The sequence below is a fragment of the Saimiri boliviensis genome, chromosome 18 (assembly GCF_048565385.1).
Source record: "Saimiri boliviensis isolate mSaiBol1 chromosome 18, mSaiBol1.pri, whole genome shotgun sequence".
In the NCBI taxonomy this organism is placed as follows: domain Eukaryota; kingdom Metazoa; phylum Chordata; class Mammalia; order Primates; family Cebidae; genus Saimiri; species Saimiri boliviensis.
In genome coordinates this window covers 46,871,969-46,898,080 of record NC_133466.1, presented here as the reverse complement: position 1 = coordinate 46,898,080, position 26,112 = coordinate 46,871,969, and the positions used below count along the sequence as shown (strand labels likewise).

Here is a 26,112-nt window from a genome sequence, read left to right as displayed (position 1 = left end):
GTTTTTACCATGAAGCGCTGTTGAATTTTATCAAAGACCTTCTCTGCATCTATTGAGATAATCATGTGGTTTTGGACTTTGGTTCCTTTATGTGATGGACTACATTTATGGATTTGCATATGTTCAACCAGGCTTGCATTCCTGGGGTGAAGCCTACTTGTTCGTGACAGATAAGCTTCTAGATGTGCTGTTGCAGTCAGTTTGCCAGTATTTTATTGAAGATTTTTTCATCGATATTCATCATGGAGATTGGGCTGAAGTTTTCTTTTTTAGTTGAGTCTCTGCCCGGTTTTGGTATCAGGATGATGTTGGTCTCACAAAATGAGTTAGGGAGGATTCTCTCTCTTCGTATGGATTGATAGTTTCAGAAGGAATGAAACCAGCTTCTTTTTGTATTTCTGGTAGAATTCATCTGTGAACCCTCTGGACCTGGACTTTGTTTGGTTGGTAGGCTATTGATTCCTGCCTCTACTTCAGCCCTTGTTATTGATCTACTCAGGGTTTCAACTTCCTCCTGGTTTCGTCTTGGTAGAGTACAAATGTCGAGGAATTTATTCATTTCATCCAGGTTTACTGGTTTATATGCATAAAGTTATTTGTAGTAATCTCTGATTGTAGTTTGTATTTCTGTGGAGTCAGTGATGATATCCCCTTTATCGTTTTCTATTGCATCTATTTCATTCTTCTCCCTTTTCTTTTTTATTAATCTGGCTAGGGCTCTGTCTATTTTGTTGATCTCTTCAAAAAATCTGCTCCTGGACTTATTGATTTTATGAAGGGCTTTTTGTGTCTCTCTCTCCTTCAGTTCTGTTCTGATCTTAGTTAATTCTTGTCTTCTGCTAGCTTTTGAGATTTTTTTGACCTTTCTCTTCTAGCTCTTTTAATTTTTACAATAGAGTGTCAATTTTAGATCTTTCCTTGCTTCTCTAGTTGGCATTTATCACTATAAATTGCCTTCTCGACACTGCTTTAAAAGTGTCCCAGAGATTCTGGCACGTTGTGTATTTGTTCTCATTTGTTTCAAAGAACATCTTTATTTCTGCCTTCATTTCATTGTTTATCCAGTCGACATTCAGGAGCCAGTTGTTCTATTTTCATGAAGTTCTGCAGTTCTGAGTTAGTTTCTTAATTCTGAGTTCTAATTTGATTGCGTATGGTCTGAGAGACGGTTATGATTTCATTTGTTTTGCATTTACTTAGGAGTGATTTATTTTAAATTATGTGGTCAGTTTTAGAGTAGGTGCTGTGTGGTGCTGAGCAGAACGTATATTCTATGGATTTGGGTTGGATATTTCTGTAGATGTCTATTAGGTCTGCTTGGTCCAGATCTGAGTTCATGTCCTGGACCTCCTTCTTAATTTTCTGTCTCAATGATATGTCTAACAGTGACAATGGAGTGTTAAAGTCTCCCACTATTATTATGTGGGAGTTTAAGTCTCTTTGTAAGTCATTAAGGACTTGCATTATGTTCCTCGGTGCTACCCTGGTGCTCCTGTATTGAGTGCATAAATATTTAGGATCGTTAGCTCTTCTTGTTGCATTGATCCTTTTACTTTTATGTAATGCCCTTCTTTGTGTCTTTTGATCTTTGTTGTTTTAAAGTCCATTTTATCAGAGACTAGGATTGCAGCTCCTGCTTTTTATTTGCTCTCAATTTGCTTGACACGTCTTTCTGCATCCCTTTATTTTTAGCCTACATGTGTCCTTGCACAAGTGATGGGTTTCCTGAATACAGCACACTGATGGGTTTTGACATTTTATGCAATCAGATGGTCTATGTCTTTTAATTGTGTCATTTAGTCCATTTACATTTAAGGATAATTTTGTTATGTGTGAATTGGATACTGCCATTTTGACGCTAGCAGGCTGTTTTGTCCTTTAGTTGACACATTGTCTTCATTGTGTCGATGGTCTTTACCATTTGGTACATTTTTGGAGTGGCTGTTACTGATTGTTCCTTTCCTTGATTAGTGCTCCTTTCAGGAGCTCTTGTAAGGCAGGCCTGGTGGTGAGAAAATCTCTCAGTAATTGCTTGTCCATAAAGGATTTTCTTTCTCCTTCGAATGTGAAGCTTAATTTGGTAGGATATTAAATTCTAGGTTGACAGTTCTTTTCTCTAAGGATGTTGAATATTGGCCCCCACTCTCTTCTGGCTTGTAGGTTTTGTGTGGAGAGATCCACTGTGAGTCTGGTGGGCTTCCCTTTGAGGGTAACCCGACTTTCTCTTTTGCTGCCCTCAGCATTTTTTCCTTCATTTCGACCCTGGTGAATCTGACGATTATGTATCTTGGGGTTGCTCTTCTTGAGGTATATCTTTGTGGTGTTCTCCATACTTCCTGGACTTGAATAGTGGCCTGCCTTGCTGGGTTGGGGAAGTTCTCCTGGATAATATCCTGAAGAGTGTTTTCCAGCTTGCATTCATTCTTTCTGTACACTGAGGTGTGCCTATCAAACGTAGATTAGGTCTTTTCACATAATCCCATATTTCTTGGAGGCTTTGTTCATTTCTTTTCACTCTTTTCTCTCTATTCTTGCCTTCTTATTTTACTTCATTGCATTGATTTTCAATCTCTGATACTTTTTCTTCTGCTTGGTCAGTTCTGCCTTTGAAACTTGTGTATGCTTCATGAAGTTGTTGTGGTGTGTTTTTCAGCTCCATCAAGTCGTTTCTATTCTTCTCTAATCTATTTATTCTAATCAGTATATCATCTAACCTTTTTTCTAGGTTCTTAGTTTCTTTACATTGGGTTAGCACGCGTTCTTTTAGCTCTGAGAAGTTTGTTATTACCCACCTTCTGAAGCCGATTTCTGTCAATTCATCAGATTCATTCTCCATCTATCTTTGATCCTTAGCTGGTGAGGAGTTATGATCCCTTGGATGAGAAGAAGTCTTCTGGGTTTTGGTGTTTTCTTCCTTTTTGCGCTGGTTTCCTCCCATCTTAGTGGCTTTATCTACCTGTGGTCTTTGTACTTGGTGACTTTCAGGTGGGGTCTCTAAATGGATGCCCTTTTTATTGATGTTGAAGCTATTTCTTTCCACTTAGTTTTCCTACGAACAGTCAGGCCCCTCTGCTGCAGGATCACTGGAGGTGCTGTCAAGATCCCACTCACCTGGAGATCACCCATGGGGCTGCAGAACAGCAAGGGTTGCTGCCAGTTTCTGCCTCCGCTATCCTCATACTAGAATGGTAGCCACCAGATGTTGGCCTGAGCTTTCCTTTATGAGGTGTCTTTTTGTGTATATGGGGCTCAGAGAATTGCTTGAGGAGACATTCTGTCCCTTATAAGAGCTCAAGTGCTGTGCTGGGAGTTCTGTTGTTTTGTACAGAGCTGCTGAGCTGGTACCTTTAACTCTGCTGCAGCTGAACTCATAACCTGCTGTTTTCCCAGGTGCTCTGTCCTAGGAAGGTCAGCCTTATTTATAAGTTCCTGCCATGCTGCTGCCTTTTTTCTTAGATGCCCTGCCTGGCACAAAGTAGTCTGCATTGGTAGTGGCAGACTGCCTTGGTATTGGGGGATGCCCTTCCCCCCACGAAGTTGGGCCATCCCAGTTCCAGCTGCGCTTTTTGTGAAACTCTTAATCCAGAGTGTTTCAGATTTCTTGTCTCGTGGGTGTGGTACCCATCAAGCCAGATCACATCACCTGGTTTCCTGTCTCAGCCCCCTCCCTTTCAGTTGAATGGACAGCTCTGTCTCCCAGGCATTCCAGGCACCAGTTGAAATGGCCACCCAAACTTTTGTGAGTTTCTTTGTCCTGATGCATCCCTGGCTGAAACTGCTGAAATGAAAACTCATGGCACTTTTATGCTCAGGAATCTCCTGGTCTTTTGGCAGTGAAAACTTATTTGGAAATGGAGTGAGCACTCACTCTCTGCACTGTTCTTGCTGGTAACTACATTCCGAAGATGTTCCTATTCAGGCATCTTGGATCTTCCTTAATCTTATGATTTCTAAGAAAAACTCTATAAGTCCTATCTTATTTATTATTAATATTTTGAATTAAAGGTTTCTTTTGTATTATGTGTTTACACCACAGACGTAATGGTGATTTTCTGGAGGATCACTAGAACTAGCATCAGACAACATAGGGAAAATTCTTCACAATATACTATATACATTTGTGTGTATTACACACATGTACAGGTAAATACACACACACACATATATATATACACACCTATATACATACACACACACACAAACACACACACACACACACACACACACGTTTATTTTGAAACAGAGTCTCACACAGTCTGTCGCCCAGGTTGGAGTGCAATGGCATGATCTCAGCTCACAGCAACCTCCACCTACTGGTTCACATAATTCTCCTACCTAAACCTTTTGAGTAGCTGGGATTACAGGTGCACACCACCATTCCTGGTTAATTTTTTTATTTTTAGTAGAGACGAAGTTTCCCTATGCTGGCCACACTGGTCTCGAACTTCTGACCTCATGATCCATGCACCTCAGCAGCTAGGATTATAGGTGTGAGCCACTGCGCCCAGCCACATGTAGAAGTGCAGTACTACATAGAACACTGAACATTACATGCTGCTGGGATTACAGGTGTGAGCCACAGTATCCAGCTGCATATATTTTTTTATTTCTCGTTTTAAGAATCCTGATATTAAATGAGTTCACAGTTGGATGTAGAAGTGCAATGCTTAGATGCAGATGTGTACATATAGGATACAAAACTTAGGTTTAAGTTATGAATAAATGTAATTCTTATAACTGACTATAACAGTATTAGAAAAGTCATATATTGATAAAACCTTCTTCAGAAAAAGGAACTTGAAAACTTAGAGGATCTGCTTCTGTCCAAATATATGCATAGCTAAGGCTCTTACAATGGTGTGGTTTATAGGATAGATATCAGAGTGTAAATCCAATTTTTAAAACGTAGTCAAATGTATTAATCTTATATTTTATGCCTATGATTATTTTGTTATTCAGAGAAAGGCTTTTCCAATTCCAAAATTCTTTAAAATCCTCTAGTGATTTATTTTTCGTGGTGTTTAAATCAATATTGAAACTTTCTGGAATTTACACTCTATTAGGTTTGAAGTTTTGTTCAACTTTTTTTCAGTTACATATTCACCATGGGAATTCTTTCATTATACAAATATACATCTTATGCTTTAAATTCAGAGGAAATTATGACATGTTATTCTATTGTGTGCTAACTAAAATGTTGCTTTGTTGACTTCGAATTCTCTTAGCCATAAGAAAGAAAAAGATCTCTTGCATGAAAATAGCATGTTCTGGGAAAAAATTGCCATGCTTAGACTGGAACTAGACAAAATTCAACAGCAGAACCTGCTAAGGGAAAAAAATTTTTTTTGGAGGACATTGAAAATGTGAAAGAAAAGAATGCTAATATTCAAAAGGCTATAAAATTGGATAAGGAAGAATGAACAAAGACAGTATTTAAAGACAGTGGACAGCTTAGCATTTTGACAACGAAGAATAAAATGGTCAGTTCTGAATTGGAAAATGTGAGACACAACTAGGAAACGCTGGAAATGAAAATTCAGTCATGTCCTTGTAGACTGGCGACTGCTCTACATGACTGTGACCAAAGCCAGATAGCAGAAAGAGACTTCTTTCCAGAGAACAAAACCTCAACAGGTTTATTTACAGGAGACAATGAATTCTCATACATCTAACCTGAAAGAGAACAGCAAGATTCTTTCTGAACAACTGTAATGCTTATTGTAAAAATTAACAGCCTAAAAATTCAGCTCCATCACACAAGATAAACTGTGAAAGAAAAGACAGGACAAGCTGCCATCTTTCCTGTTGGAGGAACTTAATTATTCCAGCCTGTGGGCATTGGAGAGTACAAACCGACCAGGGGCAGAAGAGTTCCCGCAGCACAGCACAGCTGCTTTACCAAATCATGGCCAGACTGCTTCTGTTAGCAGGCACATGATCCTGTTCTTTCTTACTGAACAGGACCTCCCACCTGGTTCTTACAGCTACCCTCACAGGTGTTCCCTGGCCTATGGAGATATGAAACATTCCTTAGACAGAGCTCCCACAGAGAAAGGCAGGCCACCATCTTTGTTATTTGGATGACTAGGTTCTGGCCTTAGGGCTTTGTAGAACCCAAGCTGACCAGAGGTGTAAGTGGTAGCTCAGCACAGCAGAGCCACCTTGCAAAAACATGGCCAGACCCTTGTTTAAGTCAATCCCCAACCACATTTTTAGTCACTGGGTACAGCTTTTCAACCAGGGTCTCTGGCTGCCTTCACTGCTGTTCTCTGGCTGACAGATGTTTCAGGCCTCCTTGAATCAGAGCTTCCAGAGAGAGGACCAGACTGTAATCTTTGTTGTTTGGGCAACTCAGCCATTTCAACCTTGGGACTTCAGAGTGTCTGAGGGAACCAGGGGCTGAAGTGAACCCCCAGCACAGCACAACTGCTCTACAGAAACGTGGCCAGACTTTTTTAAAAGCAAGTCTCTGATCTTGTTCCTCCTGACTAGACAAGACTTCTGAACTTGTTTCCAGCCACCTCTCGTAGTTGTGTCCAGATTGGCAACAGGATTGTACCTCAGTGGTACAGAGGTCCCAGAGGAAGAGGCAGGCTATTATCTTTGTCTTTTTGCAGGCTTCGCTAGTGATACCTTGAGTCGCTGGAAGATATGAGGCAATTAGGTACTGGAGTGGACCCCCAGTATACCACAGCAGCCTTATGGGAAAGTGGCTGAACCGTTACGTGGGTGCTGGCTTCCATATCTCCTCAATGAGCAGGTCCTCCCGGCTTGGGTCTTTATCCAGGACCCCACTGAAGCCAACAAGCCAGTAGCAACTTGGCAATTTCTTGGACAGAGCTTCACAGATCGACTGAAATCCTCTCTGCCACTGCCTCTGCAGTGGATCTGCCCTTGTTACCTTCAGAATATCAAGAAAGCAAAGACCCTAAGTGCCATATTGATAACTCTAACAAGCTGCAGTTGACCCAAGGAACAAGGCAGTCCATCTCTTGTGGATACCACTTACCCCCCACTGCTTATCACTGGACAGGGAACTCTGGCTTGGGCCCATAGAACAGACCCTGTATCCTGTGATGATTACACTAAGTGATGGCTAACTCACATCTCTCTGGGGTAGAGCCCCCAGGAGACAAGCAAAGTGATGGAGCAGGAAGCCAGCTGATGTGAAGCCCAGAGGGCAGGCACAGCTATCTCTCTAGGCTCTACTGGGTCTTATGAGACACTTTATCCCAGCACTTTAGGACTGTGGAGGTCTGATCAGCCACATCTCATGTGAAGATTGCCCAGCAGAGATCACCTATGAGATTTTCCCTATTAATAAAAGGAGACTTGCTTAAAAAAGAAGTCTTGCCACGTTTTTGTAGAGCAGCTGTGCTGTGCTGGGGCCTCACTTTTCAGAGAGTTATCTGAGGCGTGATATCTACTGGGCATTCTTGCACATGAGATGAAGCTGGTCTGACCTCAGCACTCCTTAGTCTGCTTGCCTCTCCCAGGGCCCCAGCCTGGCCACACCTGCCTACAGGGCACTCTCAGCTGCCCACACCTTTGTTTCTGTGCCAGTGGACCATGCCTGAGCAGTGAAGAGATGCAGCAAATTGGACTCTTCAGGCACGCACCCGCCTCTACATTGCCTCTCCATACTGAAGCTCTTTATACAAAAACGTCCTACGTCACTTTGCTGGTGTGTGTTTACATGAGTGGATTTTGCTGCACTTGCCCTACCAGCACATGGGAATGTAGCACACACTTCAACCCACACCAACTCCCATTGAAGAAAGAGCCATGGTAGGCAGAGGAACAAAATCACAACCTCTGCCAACACCTTCTCCTTGTGCTAATTCTGTGCACGAAAAGGGAATGCTAATATACGTTGAGTGGTCGTTGCTGCTTAGGGGTTCACAGAGACGGCACCCAGACATGCACAGGCCAGCACCCCAGCCTGAACCAACACTACCTCCAACGCAACAGCACACACAGAAGGGGTATTCTGGCCGCCACCAAGCTGTCTTGCCTCCACCACTTCCACCACTGGGCAAATGCCAACAGGGAAGCAGGCAGTTTTGCATCTGCTAACACTCTGCCACAGCTGCCCCACTTTGCTGCCTTCAGTGCAGTATACTCCAAACTTTGAGGAGCCAGAGAACAAAGTTGAGACCCAATATAAGTTTCCCAGAATTAAAGCACACAGCCCAGGAATTGAGAGGTGAATTTTGGCCCCCTAAAATCCTCCAAAACCAAAGGCAGCTGCCTGATTCTACTTTAAACCACAATCAAACCCTCAAGATCATCAAATATGATAAAAGAAAAATATCCTGTGCAAAGGTCAGCAACCTCAAAGGTTGAAGGTGAATAAGCTCATAAAGATGAGGAAAAATCAGTGCAAGAACACTGAAACTCAAGAAGTCAGCATGCTTTCTTTCCTCCAGATGATTACATCAACTGTTCAGCCTGTTCAAGTTTTCAGAACTGGCCAGAGGCTGACATGTCTGCAATGATACAAGTAGAATTCAGAATGTGGGTAGAAACAAAGTTCACTAAGTGAAAGAAGTATGTCATCATCCAATGCAAGGAGGCCAAAAATCATTGTAAAACATCGCAGGAGCTAACAGGCAATATATCCAGTATAAACAACATTACTGGTGCTCACTTTGGCAGCACATATATTAAAATTGGAATGATTCAGAGAAGATTAGCATGGCCCCTGCTCAAGGAGGACTTAAAAATTCATGAAGCATTCCATATTTGTAGAAAGAATCAATATCTTGAAAATGGCCATACTACCCAAAATAATTTATAGATTCAATGCTGTCCCCCTCAAGCTACCAATGATCTTATTCACAGAACTGGAGAAACCCACCTTAAACTTCATATGGAAGCAAAAGAGAGTGTGGATATCCAAGACAATGCTAAGCACAAAGAACAAAGCCAGAGGCATCATGCTACCCGATTTCAAACTATAATACAAAGCTACAGGAATCAAAACAGCATGGTACTGGTACTAAAACAGAGAAATAGACCAATGGAACAGAACAGAGGTCCTGGTGGCAATGCCACACATATACAACCATCTCACCTTTGATAAACCTGACAAAGACAAGCAATGGGAAAAGGATTTCTTGTTTAATAATTGTTGTTGGGAAAACAGGCTACCAGTGTCCAGAAAGCAGAAACTGGACCTCTTCCTTTCACCTTACAGTAGAATTACCTCCAGATGGATTAAAGATCTAGACATAAGACCTAATGCCATAAAAAAATCTAGACAAAAAATAGGTAAAGCCATTCAGGACATAGGTGTAGGCAAGTACTTCATGACTAAAACACCAAAAGCATTGGCAACAAAAAGGAAAATAGACAAATGGGACCTTATTAAACTCCAGAGCTTATGTACAGCAAAAGAAACCATCATTAGAGTGAACCAGCAACCAGCAGAATGAGAAACAATTTTTGCAATCTACCCATCTGACAAATGGCTGATATCCATAATCTACAAAGAAATAAAACAGATTTACAAGGAAAAAAACAAGCAAACCGGTTCAAAAGTGGACAAAGGATATGAACAGACACTTTTGAAAAGAAGGTATATATGAGGCCAATAAACATGTGAAAAAATACTCATCATCACTGGTTATTAGAGAAATCAAAATCACATTGAGATATCACCTCATACCAGTTAGAATGGTGACCATTAAAAAATCTGGAGACAACAGATACCAGAGAGCATGTGGAGAAATAGGAACACTTTTACACTGTTGCTAGGAGTACAAACTAGTTGAACCATTGTGGAAGGCAGTGTGGCACTTGCTCAAGGGCCTGGAAATTGTAATTCCATTTGACCCACCAATCCCATTACTGGGTATATACCCAAAGGATTATAAATCATTCTATTATAAAGAAACATGCACACGTATGTTCACAGTGGTACTGTTTACAATGGCAAAGACCTGAAAATAACCCAAATGTCCAGAGACGATAGAATGGACAAGGAAAATGTGGCACACATACACCATGGAATATTATGCAACCACAAAAAACGATGAGTTTATGTCCTTTGTAGGGACATGAATCAATCTGGAAACCATCATTCTCAGCAAAGTGACAGAAGAAAGAAAATCCAACACTGCATGTTCTCACTCATAGGCAGGTGATGAATAATGATAACAAATGGACACAGGGAGGGGTGCATCACACACTGGGGTCTTTTTGGGGGTGGCCAACAGGGGGACACCAGGGGTTGGGGAGGTCAGGGAGGGATTACCTGAAGAGAAATGCCAGATGTATGTGACTGGATGGAGGCAGGAAACCACATTGCCATGTGTGTACCTATGCAACAATTCTGCATGATCTGCATGTGTACCCTGTAACCTGAAGTACAGCTTTTTAAAAAAGAATAAACTGATGTGATAGAGCTGAAAAGCACACTACATGAATTTTTATAATGCAGCCACATGGTAATTGTGTGTGATTGCCTTATAAAAATTTTTGTAATGTGTGTGGGCACCCAAGGGTGCCCTGTAAGCAGGTGTTGCCAGGCTGGGGTCCTGGGAGAGGCAAGCAGACTAAGGAGTGCTGAGGTCAGACCGGCACCATCTCATGTGCACCACCTAGTAGAATAGATCAAGCAAAGGTAAGAGTCTCAGAGCTTGAAAACTGGCTTTCTGAAAGAAAAGAGGCAAGAATGGGGGAAAAGAATAAAAAGGAATGAACAAAACCTTTGAGAAATAAAGTATTATGTAAAAAGGTGAAATATATGCCATATTAATGTACCTGAAAGAGATGACAAAAATGTAACCAAATTGGAAAACATATTTCAGAATATCATTCATCAGAATTTCCCCAACCTAGCCAGGCAGAACAACATTGAATTCAGGAAATCTAGAGAACCTCAGATATGCCACAAGAAGAACATCTCTAAGACACATAATCATCAGGTTCTCCAAGATCAAAATGAAATAAAACTTGTCAAAGGCAGCTAGCGAGAAAGACAAGGTCACCTACAAAAGGAATCCCATCAGACTAACAGTGAACTGCTCAGCTGAAACCCCACAAGCCAGAAGAGATATTCAACTACTTAAAGAAAAAAATTTCAACCTGGAATTTCAAGTCCAGCAAAACTAAGTGTCATAAGTGAAGGAGAAATAAGATCATTTTCAGTCAAGCAAATGCTGAGGGAATTCATTACCAGCAGATCTATCTTACAAGAGCTCCTGAAAGTAGAATTTAATATGGAAAGAAAAGATCATCACCAGCCACTACAAAAATGCACTGAATTACACAGACCAGTGATGCTAAAAAAACAAACCACGTACACAAGTCTGTGAAGTTATCAATTAGGAGCATGATGACAGGATCAAATCCTTACATATCATCGCTAACTTTAAATGTAAATGGGCTAAATGCTCCAAGTGAAAGACATAGGGCGACAAGATAGATAAAGAGCCAAGACTCATTTGATTATGCTGTCTTTAAGAGACCCATCTCAAATGAACTCCCACACATAGGCTCAAAATGAATGGAGAAAAATCCTTCAAGTAAATGGGAAACAGAAAAAAGCAGGTGTTGCAATCCTGGTTTCTGACAAAACAGGCTATACGAATAAAGATAAAAAGAGAAGGGCATGGGCCCGGTGCGGTGGTTCAAGCCTGTAATTCCAGCACTTCGGGAGGCCGAGGCGGGCGGATCATGAGGTCAAGAGTACAAGCCAATCCTGGCCAACATGGTGAAACCCCATCTCTACTAAAAATACAAAAAAAAAAAAAAAAAAAAAAAAATTAACTGAGCGTGGTGGCATGGTCCTGTAGTCCCAGCTACCTGGGAGGATGAGGCAGGAGAATTGCTTGAACCCAGGACACAGAGGTTGCAGTGAGTTGAGATTGCACCACTGCACTCCAGTCTGGTGCCTGGCAACAGAGCGAGACTCTATCTCAGAAGAAAAAAAAAAGAGAGAGAAGGACATTGCCAATGTGGCCCTGACCTTTGATAAATGTTATTATTGCTTGATACCAACCTGGGCTATCCTTATTGTTCAAACCAATGGGATAGATGATTTGCTGAGGTTTGGGAGCTTCTGCCCCCTGGAGAGTCCCGGATCTCCCAAAATTTGTTTCAGAGGTAAGGTTGATTTTGCTTTACAGCTCCTTTTGTGAAGTTTTTCTCATTTCCGGTAAGGAAGACAAGTTGTTCTGCTTCCATGATGGTGGAGAGCAGGCACTTCCTTTCTTGAGTCTCAGCTTGCTTCTGACAGGAAAGGTGAGTGTGAATTTTTTCCTGTTTCTAAGATGGTAGAGAACAGTCATCAGCCTGAGCCTTATTTCCAGGTAAGTGGCTAAATTAGAGATTTGTCTTAAAATTTTTCCTTAATGACCAAAAGTTAAGATTACCAACCACTTAGTTTTAATTTCTCCTTAACATTAAGACACTCAGTAATCATATTTATTGTGCATTTTTTAATTTTGCTTAACTTTTTTTATTTATTTATGTTTGAGATTTTATTTCACTTTTCTTTCATCAAGTACGACCATATCTTTCTGACTTGGTCAAATCCAAGGGAATGTTCCAAATTTTGGGAAGCAAGTCATCTGAATTGGCTAAAACTCTTGTAGCTGCCAAGTATGTATTTTCTAGTTTGTAGAAATTTCTTCTTCTTCTTTTTTTTTTTTAACCTAAGAGTTTCTGTCCACATTAGGACATCTTTTATCAGCCAAGGCCAAACTGAAGGAGCAGTGGTGACCTTCCAATCCTAAGATTCTGCCCTGTTCCCTACAGCAACCTGAGTTTGGTTCCTAAATCTAATTCTTTCTGGTTTGATATTTGTTACTTTTTAAATATCAGCAGTTTTTCCCAGCTATGATGTGGTAGTAAGAGATTCAAAAGGATTTTCTTTAAGAGCTTTATAATTAAAAGCATATTTCTTTTATTATTATTATCATCAACCCATGATCTACCTTAGGTATTTCTCCTAATGCTATCCCTCCCCTAGGCCCATCCGCAACTGGCCCAGGTGTGTGATATTTTCCTCCCTGTGTCCATGTACTGTCATTGTTCAACTCCCACTTATGAGTAAGAACACGTGGCATTTGGTTTTCCATTCTTGTGTCAGTTTGCTGAGAATGATGGTTTCTAGTTTCATCCATGTCCCTGAGAAGGACATGAACTCATTCTTTTTCATGGCTGTGGGTGTATATGTGTGACATTTTCCTTATCCAGTTTATTATTGATGGGCATCTGGGTTGGTTCCAAGTTTTTGCTGTTGTGAACAGTGCTGCAGTAACATATGTGTGCATATGTCTTTGTGGTAGAATGATTTATAATCCTGTGGGTATATACCCAGTAGTGGGATTGCTGGGTCCAATGGCATTTCTATTTCTAGATCGTTGAGGAATCACCACACTGTCTTCCACAATGGTTGAACTAATTTACACTCCTACCAACAGTGTAAAATATTTCCTATATCTCTACATCCTCTCCAGCATCTGTTGTTTTCTGACTTTTTTAATTATTGTTTTTCTGAAATGACAAGTGATGATGAGCTTTTCATCATATGTTTGTTAGCTTCATAAATGTCTTCTTTCCAGGAGTGTCTGTTTATATTCTTTGCCTACTTTTTGATGGAGTTGGTTTTTTCTTGTAAATTTAAGTTCTTTGTAGATTCTGTATATTAGTCCTTTGTCAGATGGATAGATTGCAAAAATGTTCTCCCATTCTGTGGGTTGCCCATTCACTCCGATGATAGTTGTGTTTTGTTTCATTTTAGTTTTCTGTGCAGAAGCTTTTTAGTTTAGTTTAATTCTGTGCAGAAGGATTTGTCAATTTTGACATTTGTTGCCATTGCTTTTGGTGTTTTAGTCATAAAGTCTTTGCCTATGCCTATGTTCTGAATGGTATTGCCTAGGTTTTTTTCTAGGGTTTTTATAATTTTAGGTCTTCACTTTTAGTCTTTTATCCATCTTGTGTTAATTTTTGTATAAGGTGTAAGTAAGGGGTCCAGTTTCAGTTTTCTGTATATGGCTACCCAGGTTTCCCAACACCTTTTATTAAATAGGTAATCCATTCCCGATGGTATTTTTGGTCTAGTTTGTCAAAGTTCAGATGGTTGTAGATGTGTGGCATTATTTTTGAGGGCTCTGTCCCATTCCATTGCTCTATATATCTGTGTTGGTTCCAGTACCATGCTGTTTTGGTTACTTTAGGCTGGTAGTATAGTTTGAAGTCAGGTAGCATGATGTCTCCAGTGTTGTTCTTTTTGATTGGCTATGCGGGTTCTTTTTTCATCCCATATGAAATTAAAGGTAGTTTTTGGCAATTCTGTGAAGAAATTGTAAATGGTAGCTTGATAGGAATAGCATTGAATCTATAAATTAGTTTGAACCATGGGGCCATTTTTATAATATTGATTTTTTGTATCCATGAGCATGGATTTTTAAAATGTGTTTGTGACGTCTCATATTTCTTTGAGCAAAGGTCTCCTTTAAGAAGAACTTTGAGTACGGACCCAGGAAGGACAAGGCAGCTGTCTTGGTTCTCCGTGAGTCCATGCTTAACATTGAACCTATATTCCTTTAAATATCAGTTGTTTCTCCAATTTAAGTTCATAGTAGTTGTAACTGATGGGTTGTCATAGGTAACTTGACTTATACCATGGAGTTCATTCAAATTGCATATATAAACAGTTTCAGTATTGGCTGATTTAGAATGACAGTCTGACAAAATGTTTTCTTGGTATTCAATTAAGTTTTCTTCTACTTGGGTAGGAGTTTAAAAAACAAGTAAGACTTTTCATTAAAATTCCAGGAAATCTTACACAGTCCTTAAAGTATTTGGGATAATTTGACAAAGGATGTGATTCTAAAGTTTCCAGAAATCTGTATTCAAGAGCTCTTTTTCGTGGTCTTTTCATTATTTCAGGAACCTCCTAAAAGACACCATATTCTAGGACATTTTGTGCTTGTGAAGTTTTCAGAAACTGCATAGTATTAAGCAGTTAAGTGTGGAAATGATGTTAAATAGTTAGAGTTACATGATTGACAAGAAAGTTTGTTCATTTCTGTGGTCTACAATTTATCATGGAAACAATATAATTGATAGCACATATTTTGGCATATTAGAATTTTAGGAATTTCATACAATTTTCAAACATATATTAACATTGCCTAGAATACAATGCGAAGAAAGTCAAATATTTCTTATTTTGACAGTGCTCATCATGTAACAACATGTCAAATAATTCCATATACTTCTCTTTTGGATTTTTCAGTGCCCTCTTGTGCATTCCAAATTAAGAAGTCAAAAAGACTTAATTTTGAAGATAAAATTGGATTTGGGGAAGTGTATCAAATATATTAATATTCATATAAATATACTAAAGGCCTAAAACATTTGATACAAAATGAAATGCCAGGTCACAGTAAGTCATTCATTTAGCCAAAATGGTAACTCAAAAAATGTTTAAATGCAAAAGCCTTTACTCATTGATAGAAGACTCAGCTTTTCAAGCAATGTGTGTCTTTCCCTTCTTTTTCCTGTAATTTGAGGAGAGACAGAAATCTTTTTTATTCTTTAATATTATGTTAAAATCATATTCAAGAAAGAAAGCCAAATTTCACTCCTCCATTAGTGTACTGTTAATGTCAACTCAAATTTTTAATAAAACCTTAAAGATGAATTCATCCAGTCTTCATCAGTTTGACTATAAGTTGAAATTCTTATAAGCTTTTGATAACATTTTACAAATTTGTATTAAAGCAAAATTAGTACTCTAAGAAAACCCTGTTGTGTTTTTATTCCAATGTTCAATTTATGGAAAAACTGAACAATACTCCTTTAAATTTAGCCAGTGTGTTCACACGGTGTTTCTTTTACAAGATGACTAGTTCACAAACCTTCCACAACATGCTCAAAACTTTAGCTTCATTCTATTTAAGTCGAAACAATTTTTAACCTTCTGAATGAAGCAAAAATTTGCATTCTAATGCCTTATAATGTTTTACTGAAAGCACATTTCACTTTTTCCACAAAGCTTCCATGTAAAACTTTTTTCAGTAGTCTCAATTATATGTTACAATGTTAGCTCTTAGCAATTTTTTTTTTTTTTTTTGGTGAAACACCTGGCAGGTAAGTTATTTTAATTTTGTACTAGGTATGGAGCCTAGGACACCAGACACAAGTGCATATAAAGTCTGACTTTTTCAAGCATAGCCAGGGAGCACGGCTAACTCCACATGTTCTCAGACCTTACCTAGAATCTAGTGACTCCAAAGCAGGTAAGTTGAACGAATTTTAAAAGTCAAAAAAAGCAGTTTATTACTTTAAATCATTTTACAAACCTAATATCTGACCTGCCTAATTTAGAGCTAATGTCTTTATTTTACCAATAAACTTTAAAACTGTCTTTATTTCTCAAATATTACTAAAGTCATGTGAAGTAAAAGGTATTAGAGTTTTTATTTTTCTGAAAAAAAATTGATTTAAGCATTCATTATTTTAAAGGCAATTAGAGAGTTTTTTTATTTATAAACATCACCCACAACACCTAAAAATACACAAAATAGATCCAGTAGTTGTTGCTCTTACTGTCCCCACCTGATGTCCATTTATCACTGTTGCTGACAGTGATAAATGTGTGGAATAGTTGGGGCTGACAAACATTTCACTGTGATATTCTTTTTTAGGTCAAATGAAATTTAAAGAAAATTTTATTGAAACTAAAACAAGCAGTGTTTTCAAATTTTTGCAATAAATGATAGGCAAACAGAAGTACGAGTTACTATATTGTTAAGAGGAGGCAACAAGAAGTACATGCCTATTTCTAATTGACCAGGCGCAGACCACAAGAGGCAACATGGACAAGTGTTTGAGTAGTGACTTCTTAAAAGAAACTTTTCCCTGAAAGCCACCTGGAGGGCACTGCTACTCAGAGGAAAAGAGCTTGTGAGGAGTGGACTATTATGTGGGTAGAGGTTGAGCAGAGAAGTCACAAATAACACATAAAATTATTACAGTGTGAAAATATCTGGAAAATGACAATGACTATTAATTCTCTCTTAGATTTCTTAGATTGCTGTACTTCTTATAGACACTTTTTTTTTTTTTTTTTTTTTTTTTTTTTGAGATGGAGTCTCGCTCTGTCACCCAGGCTGGAGTGCAGTGGCAGGATCTCGGCTCACTGCCTCTGCCTTTCACGTTCAAGCAGTTCTCCTGCCACTGCTTCCCAAGTAGCTGGGGCTGCAGTCATGCACCACCACATTCAGCTAATTTTTTTGTATTTTTAGTAGAGACTGGGTTTCACCATGTTGGTCAGGTTGGTCCTGAATTCCTGATCTGAAATAATCCACCCGCCTCGGCCTCCCAGTGTGCTGGAATTACAGGCATGAGCCATCACGCCCACCCTGAACACTTCTTCAGTATTATGTAGTAACACTGTGTGCATGTGTGTGTGTTGTGTATCTGTAAACATTAGAACTCATGGGTTAGTCTAGATAAAAATTGAGAAGTTATATATCCGTCCCTCCATCGACTCTGTCACCCAAAAGAATCAGTTTACATTTTTGGGGAGAAGAAGAAACTTGGGTTTAGAGGCATGTTTCTTTTTAAATCTGGCGATTTTAACATGATAATTATTTGACTTTTGGTATGCTACTCAACTTCTTTATATTTTACTATTCTCACAATAAGAAAATGATAAATAATACCGTTGTAGAGTGTGTTTCAGAATTAAATAAGGTAATGTTTTTGGAGTTCCTGGCACTCGATATGTGACCAATAAAAAGTAGCTATTGCTATCAATTTTATCATTAATCATTATCTTTATTATTATCATTATTTATTAAGTAACCACTATGAAGCAGGAGTTATAAGAGATATGAGAAAATAATAATGAATTATTTTCTTATATTAAGTTGTTCAGGCAGAAACCTCTGTTTTCTAACTAATAGCTGATAATAGATCTGAACTACAGAGTTCTTATGGATGACTCCCTTATAAGTAATGTTGAGTTTAGACTGCTATTTATATACAAAAATTTTAGAACAAATGCTGACAGTTGGTGATGTGTCCAGAATCAGCAGTCTTCTATTACTAGCTCTCAGCTTCACAAATTGACATCTTCACTAATTTGATCTATGCCCATAACCTTTTCCCCTTTAGTCCACAGAACAGTCTAAATGTTTGAACAAAGATTTCACACCAACTACTCAGTTTACAAGTGAACAAAGATATATTTATCATACTTTGAATAAGAATACTTCTTATATTATGGAATTTTTAAAATGTTCTGTGCCTGGGGCCCAAGCAACGATTTCTAAATACCATTTGGCTTCTCAGTTCCATTGCAATGACATACTGTAAGCAGTTTTAAAATTTAATTAACTATACTTAGCTTCTTAGAAGGCATTTGTTTTCTGCTTTTATAATAACCTATCTGTTATGAACCATGCCTTGTAGTTATCAAATGGCATCAACTCCCATAGTTAGTTCATTGGCACTCTCTGTCTGACTGCACAAAGCAATGTAAGATATAAGAAGCCAAAGCAGAACACTAGAAAAAGCCAAAATATTATTACTCTAAAGGTTTCTCACCACAACTCTCAGGATGGAACATAATTAGATACAATAATAATAATAATATAAAGTTATAAATCCTTACATTCTCCAATCAGCTAATCAACTTAGAAGTTAATATGCAGTATTTCCTTTCTTTTTGCAACTATAACAACACATCGGGAATAGGTAGCTTTAATTAGATTAGTTTAACAAAAAAGAATGAGAGAAGAACCAATAGGTACAATAAGAAATGACAATGATGAAAATGCCACCAATCTCATAGAAATAAAAAAAGATCCTTAGGAACTATTATGAACACCTCTATGCAGACAAATTTTTAAAAAATTTAGAGAAAATAGATAAATTTCTGGAAACATACAACATCCCAATATTGAATCAGGAAGAAAGTGAAAACTTGAAAAAGAAAGTGACAAATTTTAAAATTGAATCAGTAATAGAAAAACTGCCAACTAAAAAAGTCCTGGACTAGATGGATTCACAGCTGGATTCTACCAGATGTTCAAGGAAAAACTGATATTAATCATATGGAAACTATTCCAAAAAAATGAGAAAGAGGGATTCCTCTCTAACTCATTCTAAGAAGCCAGCATCTACCAGATACCAAAATCTGGTAGAGATAAAACAAAATAGTAAATCTTCAGGTCAATATCCCTAAAAAACATAGAGGCAAAAACTCTCAAGGAAATATGAGCAAACTAAAGCCAGTAACATGTTAAAATGCTAATTTGTCATGATCATGTGGGCTTTATTCCCGGAATGTAAGGCTGGCTTATCATATGCAAATCAATAAATGTCATTCGCCACATAAACAGAATTAAAGGCAAAACCATATAACAGTCTCAATAGACACAGAAAAACTTTAGATAAAATCCAACATTACTTACTGATAAAATCCTTAACAGACATGGTATCAAACGGCCATACCTCAAAACAGTAAGAGCCACCTATGACAAACCCCCAGGCAGCATCATACTGAACAGGCAAACAATGAGCCATTTCCCTTGAGGCCTGAAGCAATGCAAGAGTGTCCACTCTCACCATTCCTATTCAGCATAGTACTGAATGTCCTGGCCAGAGCAGTTGGGCAAGATAAATAAATAAAATTCATCCAAACAAGAAGAACACAAGTCAAACTATCTCTCTTCGCTGTGATATGATTCTATATCTACAAAATTCTAAAGACTCTGCCAAAAGGTTCCTTGAAATATCAAATGATTTTAATAATATTTCAAGATACAAAATCAATGCATAGAAATTAGTAACATTTCTGTACATCAATAACATGCAAGCTGAGAGTCAAATAAAAAATACAGCAGTCACATATACCGCATTCACAAATAAAATGAAATACCCAAGAATGTGGCTAACCAAGGAGGTGAAAGAGCTCTTGAAGGAGAACTACAATACAATCTTCAGATTCAATGTTATTTCTTATTAACCTACCAACATAATTTCTCACCTAATTACAAAAAATATTCTAAAACTCATATGGAAGCAGAAAAGAGCCAGAATGGCCCAAAGAATCCTAAGCTAGAAGAGCAAAGCCGGAGGCATCATACTGCCCCACTTGAACATATACTACAAGGCCAAAGTGACCCACACAGCATGGTGGTGACACAAAAACAAACATGTAGACCAAAGGGACCAAATAGAGTACCCAGAAATAAAGCCACACACCTACAACCACCTGATCCAACCAATGGAGAAAAGACTCTCTGTTTAATAAATGATGCCGAAATAACTGGCTAGCCATAGGGAGAAGAAAGAAACTGGATACTCACATTTTACCATGTGCGGTAATTAACTCAAGATGGATTAAAGATCTCTAACTATAAAAATCTTAGAAGAAAATCTGGGAAATACTCTTTCTGACATTGTCCTTGGCAAAGAACTCTTGGCAAATTCCCTCAAAGCAATTGAAATTTAAAAAATTAACAAGTAAGTAGTACCTAATTAAAGAACTTCTGCACAGCAAAAGACACCTGTCAACAAGTAAACAGATAATCCACACAATGAGAGAAGATACTCACAAATTATGCATCTGATAAAGGTCTGAGACCCAGAATCTGTAAGGAATTTAAATCAATAAGCAAACAAACAACAAGAACAAAGAGAAAAACAAAACAAAACAAACCCAATTCTATCAAAAAATGGACAAGGGATATGAATAGACACATCTCAAGATAAGTTATCTTTAAAATACTATGTTATGTATTTATCATAAATATTTATATTTGAATATCATATTCTCATTATTTGCTCTATTATATACTATTTAATTGTATGTAATATACATTATGTGGTGTGTGTGTACATGTACGTATATATATTACATATTCTGTATTGTCAACCTATGAAGTAGGGAAGGTAGGTGTTGTGTCTTGTTTATAAGTGAAGAAATAATAAAAAGGGAAATGACTTTTCTAAGGCTAGAAACTGTTGATCTAGGACTCAGTTATCACTGTAACTAGTTTAATATGTTTTTTCCTATTATCTTGCAATTACTTAAGAAATTCTAACTAATTTAATCCTTCCTGAAAGAATACACAAATGAAAACTGTTACTTTAATGTAGATTTCTACAGAGCTCTCATACCTCAAACCTCACATCAGTCCTGTGAGGTAGATTATTGTCACTTTCCCCAGTTAGAGATGAGTAAAACATAGAGATTAAAGCAGCATTCAAAGTTAGGCTAACCACCTCCTCATATGTGTTGAAATCACTATCTATGAGCTGTGTGATCTTTTTCAAGTTACTTTATTACTCTGAGGCCTATTTTATTATTTGTAAAATTAATGAAGTAATAATACATAAGTTAACAGATGTCCATAGTAATTGAATATGTTTAATGTGCTTAGAAAATTATCTGGAACACAATTAGTTGTTTTAATAAAGATTTATTTTCCTGGCTTTTAAGTCAGTATCTCTCACGTATTCATTAATAGTAAACAGTAAAATAATATATGCATTTTTTCAAAAAATCAAAGATATGTCAACTAACCTTATCTAGTCCTTTAGAGTAGCCTGTGCCCTGGAGGAAATAGCATGTCAACTCTGAATTCTGTCTATAATGAGTCCAGTTTTCAATACATAAAACTGACATAAATTAAGCCTGACACAGTTAAAATTAAAAACCAATGTGAGGCAACATTATATTGTAACTATCAACTTCTCTACTAACTAAGGAGATGTTTTAAATAATATGTTTACTGTTAATAAATACATTTGGGGTCTAAACCCGGGAGGATGTGGGGTTTCCAGTTCCAGAACTGAGCACCCGGTTGCAGAATCATCCCAGCGGACACTCTCCGCTCCCAGAAGCTGCAGCAGCCGGTGGGTTTGGAGCATCAGAGCCCCGGGCGTCCAGGGATGAGGACCACATGTCGGGGACTTTTCCCCCGGCGCTGGCAGTCGGGGTTCTTGGCTCTTTGCATCCTCCCAGGAACCGTAGGATCACCCGTGCCCGCCCTGTCCCAGGCCGAGGGGCCTGGACTGGGCTCTTTCCTCGTGAGCCCTGGGCCTCGGCACCTCGATGTCTTCCTCCCAAAGGGCGTCCTTCACTGCCACTGTCTCTTAGTCTACCTGACTCCATTTAAGTGACAGTTCATCACACTTTCCAATTTTAGCAGGTATCGTAGGAAAGGCTGTGTCTCAGGGCACTTGGCTGTTTGAAAATATGAGCACACCATATTTCCCTTTATTTATCATATTTATTTCATGAAGGCCAAGCCATGCCTTCACGAGGCCGAGTGTGAAACCCTGGAAGACTGGGGCGGCCCGCTCAGACTCAGCTTGCACCTCTCTGCCTCGTCGGTCTTCTGATGCTTCTTGAAGTGCAGTTATACTTTACCTTTTACAATGCTGAAATGTCTTACATTTGCTTTCTGTGATTTTCCTGTTCAGTAGGGTTATGGAGTGTGGATTTCAACCTAAGAGGGACAAACAGGTAAAGAAGGTTTTCACTGAACGTGTCTGGATGGATTTTCAGGTTCACCTCGCAGAAGACCGCCAACAGGCAGAGTCTCTTTTTGCTTGAAGATGTTAAAATCACTCTCTCTCAATCTCTTTCTCGATCTCTTTCTTTCTCTCTCTTCTCTCCTCTCTTTCTCCCCACATCCAAAATAAACTTAGCTACTCGGGAGGCTGAGGCAGGAGAAGTACTTGAACCCAGGAGGCAGAAGTCGCAGTGAGCCCAGATCGTGCCACTGCACTCCAGCCTGGGCGACAGAGTGAGAGTGTCTCAATGCCAGATATAGACGACGGGGAGGAAGGCAGCAAATCACACTGCCACGTGTGTACCTATGCAACAGTCTTGCACATTCTTCACGTGTACCCCAAAACCTAAAATGCAATAAAAATAAATAAATAAATAAATAAAATAAAAAATAAACAACAACAACAACAGTTTGGAGAAGAAGGTGCCATTTTTCCTAGTCGCTTTTCTTACTGCAATGGTGACTGCATTTCCTTCACACCTGCAGTCCAGGAGCTTCCACCCGGGGGAATGTGCAGACCTCTTGGTCAGTGACGCCAGGCCACAGTGCCGGCCTCCTTCTGCTTTTGGCCGACAATGCAGTCAGGGGCAAGACTGGACCTCACCAGATACTGGTCGGATGTTACCCTCCCCAGAGACTGGAGGGCCGCGCTCCCAGAGGCCTACTTCATAACAGCCTTCAGTCAGGAAATGCCGTGGCACTCCACCCCTCTGCCGCCGCATTTCCATATTCTGTCTCCTCCCTTGCCCATTCTGAGAGGATTTACCACCTTTCTGGACCCTTTGGAGTCCCACGTGGACAAGACAAAAGGGGCATTGCCTTTTCCTGCAGGGGCGGGAAGAGCAGTCACAGCGGGGGAAACTGGACTCACTGCGCTCACCCCCACATACTGGTGCCCTGCTGGGTCCGGCAAACTCAAACAAGCACTCTCTGAAGCTTCTCTGGAAAGGGAAGGACTGTGAGGTTTCTGATGCGGCAAGAGGAGCCAAAGGGAGAGGACCCAGGCCTTCCCCTGGCTCTAGAGAAGGAACCCAGAAGAGGGGCAGATCCAAAGGAAAAACGCAAAGGTGGCCCTGCCCCACGATCTGAGCCGGCTAAGGGTCGCACGTTACATTGCGTTGATCAGAACAGTTGTTTGCTCATATTAAGAAATCCTGGAACAGGCATTGTGTAAGCAATCTGAGCGTTTTATTCATGAATGGGTATTGGATGTCACCAATGCTTTTCTTCCGTAAGCGGTGTAATCATGTTCCTTTCCTTTTTAGTTTGTTAAATGTTGGACAACACTGATGAATTTTGGAATGTTGAACCAAACGTGCACACTTGGAGTAAATTGTGCTTTGTGATGGTGAAAAAAAAAAACAACAACAAATACTTTGTTAGAATTTAGGAAGAACTGATTTTTAAAAGGTAAAATTCATACATTTATTTATCTTTGCATAAAAAGACACACCCAAACTTAGATATTAGAAACAGTACTTTATCATTATGTCTCATACTTCCGTGGTTTACCAGGCTTAGCAGGCTGATTCTATCTTGGAGTCCTTTATGCACTGCAGTTATATGGTAGTTAGGAATCACCTAAAGCCTACTTAACTCACATGTCTTGTTTCAATTGGGATGTCTGGAAGTATTGAGGGCTAATTGGTCATCTTCCGGCTCTCACTCTTGCTGTGTGTGTGTGTGTGTGTGTGTGTGTGTGTGCGTGCGCGCGTGTCAGTGTGTCTGTGTATCTCTTCATGTAGTGTATCCCCGTGGCTATTTGAGCTTACTCATAACAGGGTGATCAGGGTAGGCTGGGCTACATACATAGCAGGTGACTGGTGACGTCCCTTAAGGCAAGCTTTCCAAAAAAAGAAATGAAAAAAGCTGCCAGTATCTTAAACTCTGGAATCGAAAACAGATATGTAATCATCTAATTGAGATCAGTGGGAGAAAGATCAAAGGGTTTGGGGCCATCTGTAATCTGGCATAGCCATCTAAAAACATGTATTTCATAGACTTTCTATCATTTCTGTGCATGTATATTTTATATTAATAAAATAGTCTAAAAAATAGGTTACTTAATAATAGAGAAAATATTTTCCAAATATTTAGCATTTAATGATTCTCTAGTATTTTGTTAATGTATATTTAAGAACTATGTCTTTGTTACTAATGTTGCACATTCTAATTGTCTATCGTTCCTCACTCTTTGAATCAACAGCATAGTGAACATTCTTTTAGTTTAAACATTTAAAAATTTCAAAGTAATTTTCATAAGAACTATCCTAAGAATCAAAATTACCGACTCGAATTCAATAACCATGCAAGTCTTTTAAAGCAACCATGCAAGTCTTTTAATGTGTGCAAAGAAATGTTTCAATGTGAATATTAAATCATAAATTCCAGAAGACATATTTTTCCTATCTAAATCAAAGGATTTCAGTAAAACCATCTCACTGACACTGCAAAGAAAATTTTTCAGAACACCTTCATAGAACACTTTGCAGAGACAGAATATTTAACATGTTCACAATCAAGCAATGTTAATGCTCAGAATCTTTTACCATTTTATGTTATGTCAGGACTTATGCAATGGTTATAATAATAAAATAACTGAAGAAGAAATCCAAGGTATTTTAGGTAGAATATTTCCATATTTCAAACAAGAAAATTCTGGACAATAAAAAATAAAAATACAAAGATTCTCTACAGAAGAATATGAGTTGAGATGTACACATACAAAAGTAATCAATAAATTATTAAATTCATAGTTCTGAAGAAGGCCAGAATGAGCAAAAGTGGAGCTGGAGAATTCCATTCTGCAAACATCCTAGCTCCTCATTGTGAGTGCACACTCCTACCCCAACTTAGAGTCATATGAAGACATAATAGTAGCTATAATTAAAAGTGATAATCAGTTTACTTTTGGTCAATCTTTTAGGACATTGTTATATCCCTCAAAGTCATCTTCTGAAGAGAATGGCATGAGAATATTTTGAGGAATTTTGAGAAATGAGATTTAGCTTTCTAACTTTGGAAACTGCAATAACTGATATATTTCAGTTATTTGAATATATAAACTGAAAATCTTGACTACATCAAGAGACATACTGGTTGTACCAAATGGGCACTTGAGCCTCAATCTACAGAGACCAGCCTTTATATCATTATTTATCTCACATGTGGGGCAATTCCACAAGCACTAGCAAAGAATGCCAGGTCATAAGTTTTTAAGTGTCACTTTTAGGTGTGTGTGTGTGTGTGTGTGTGTGTGTGTGTGTGTGTGTGTCTTTACATATGCATTAAAAGTTCAAAGTAGAGCTATTTCTAGTCTAATAGAAAGCATAAAGTTATGCATAAATGCTTATATAAAATACTTATCAAGCCATATTTGCTTATATTGTGAGTTCTATCTTTCTTAACTGGTATCTCATATTTTTATAAATATTTTAATTAAAAGAACCAATCCACATCTTGATAAAGAGAGGAATCATTAACAGATTTTACAAGAAATAGCCTAATTATTTACAGGCTAACTTATGACATAGAGAATGGGTTGGGTAACAAGATTTAT

General features: G+C 38.6%; 1 long non-coding RNA gene and 1 other non-coding gene across 3 annotated transcripts in view; both read left to right on the top strand.

Moving 5' to 3' along the window:
• The window catches only part of LOC141581980 (uncharacterized), a 1,111,619-nt gene that overhangs the window by 745,881 nt on the left and 339,626 nt on the right, over positions 1–26,112 (top strand). The gene's annotated exons all lie outside the window — the stretch shown is intronic.
• Positions 8,643–8,749, top strand: LOC141582103 (U6 spliceosomal RNA). Its single transcript, XR_012514934.1, has one exon. It is a non-coding gene; the product is annotated as a U6 spliceosomal RNA (small nuclear RNA).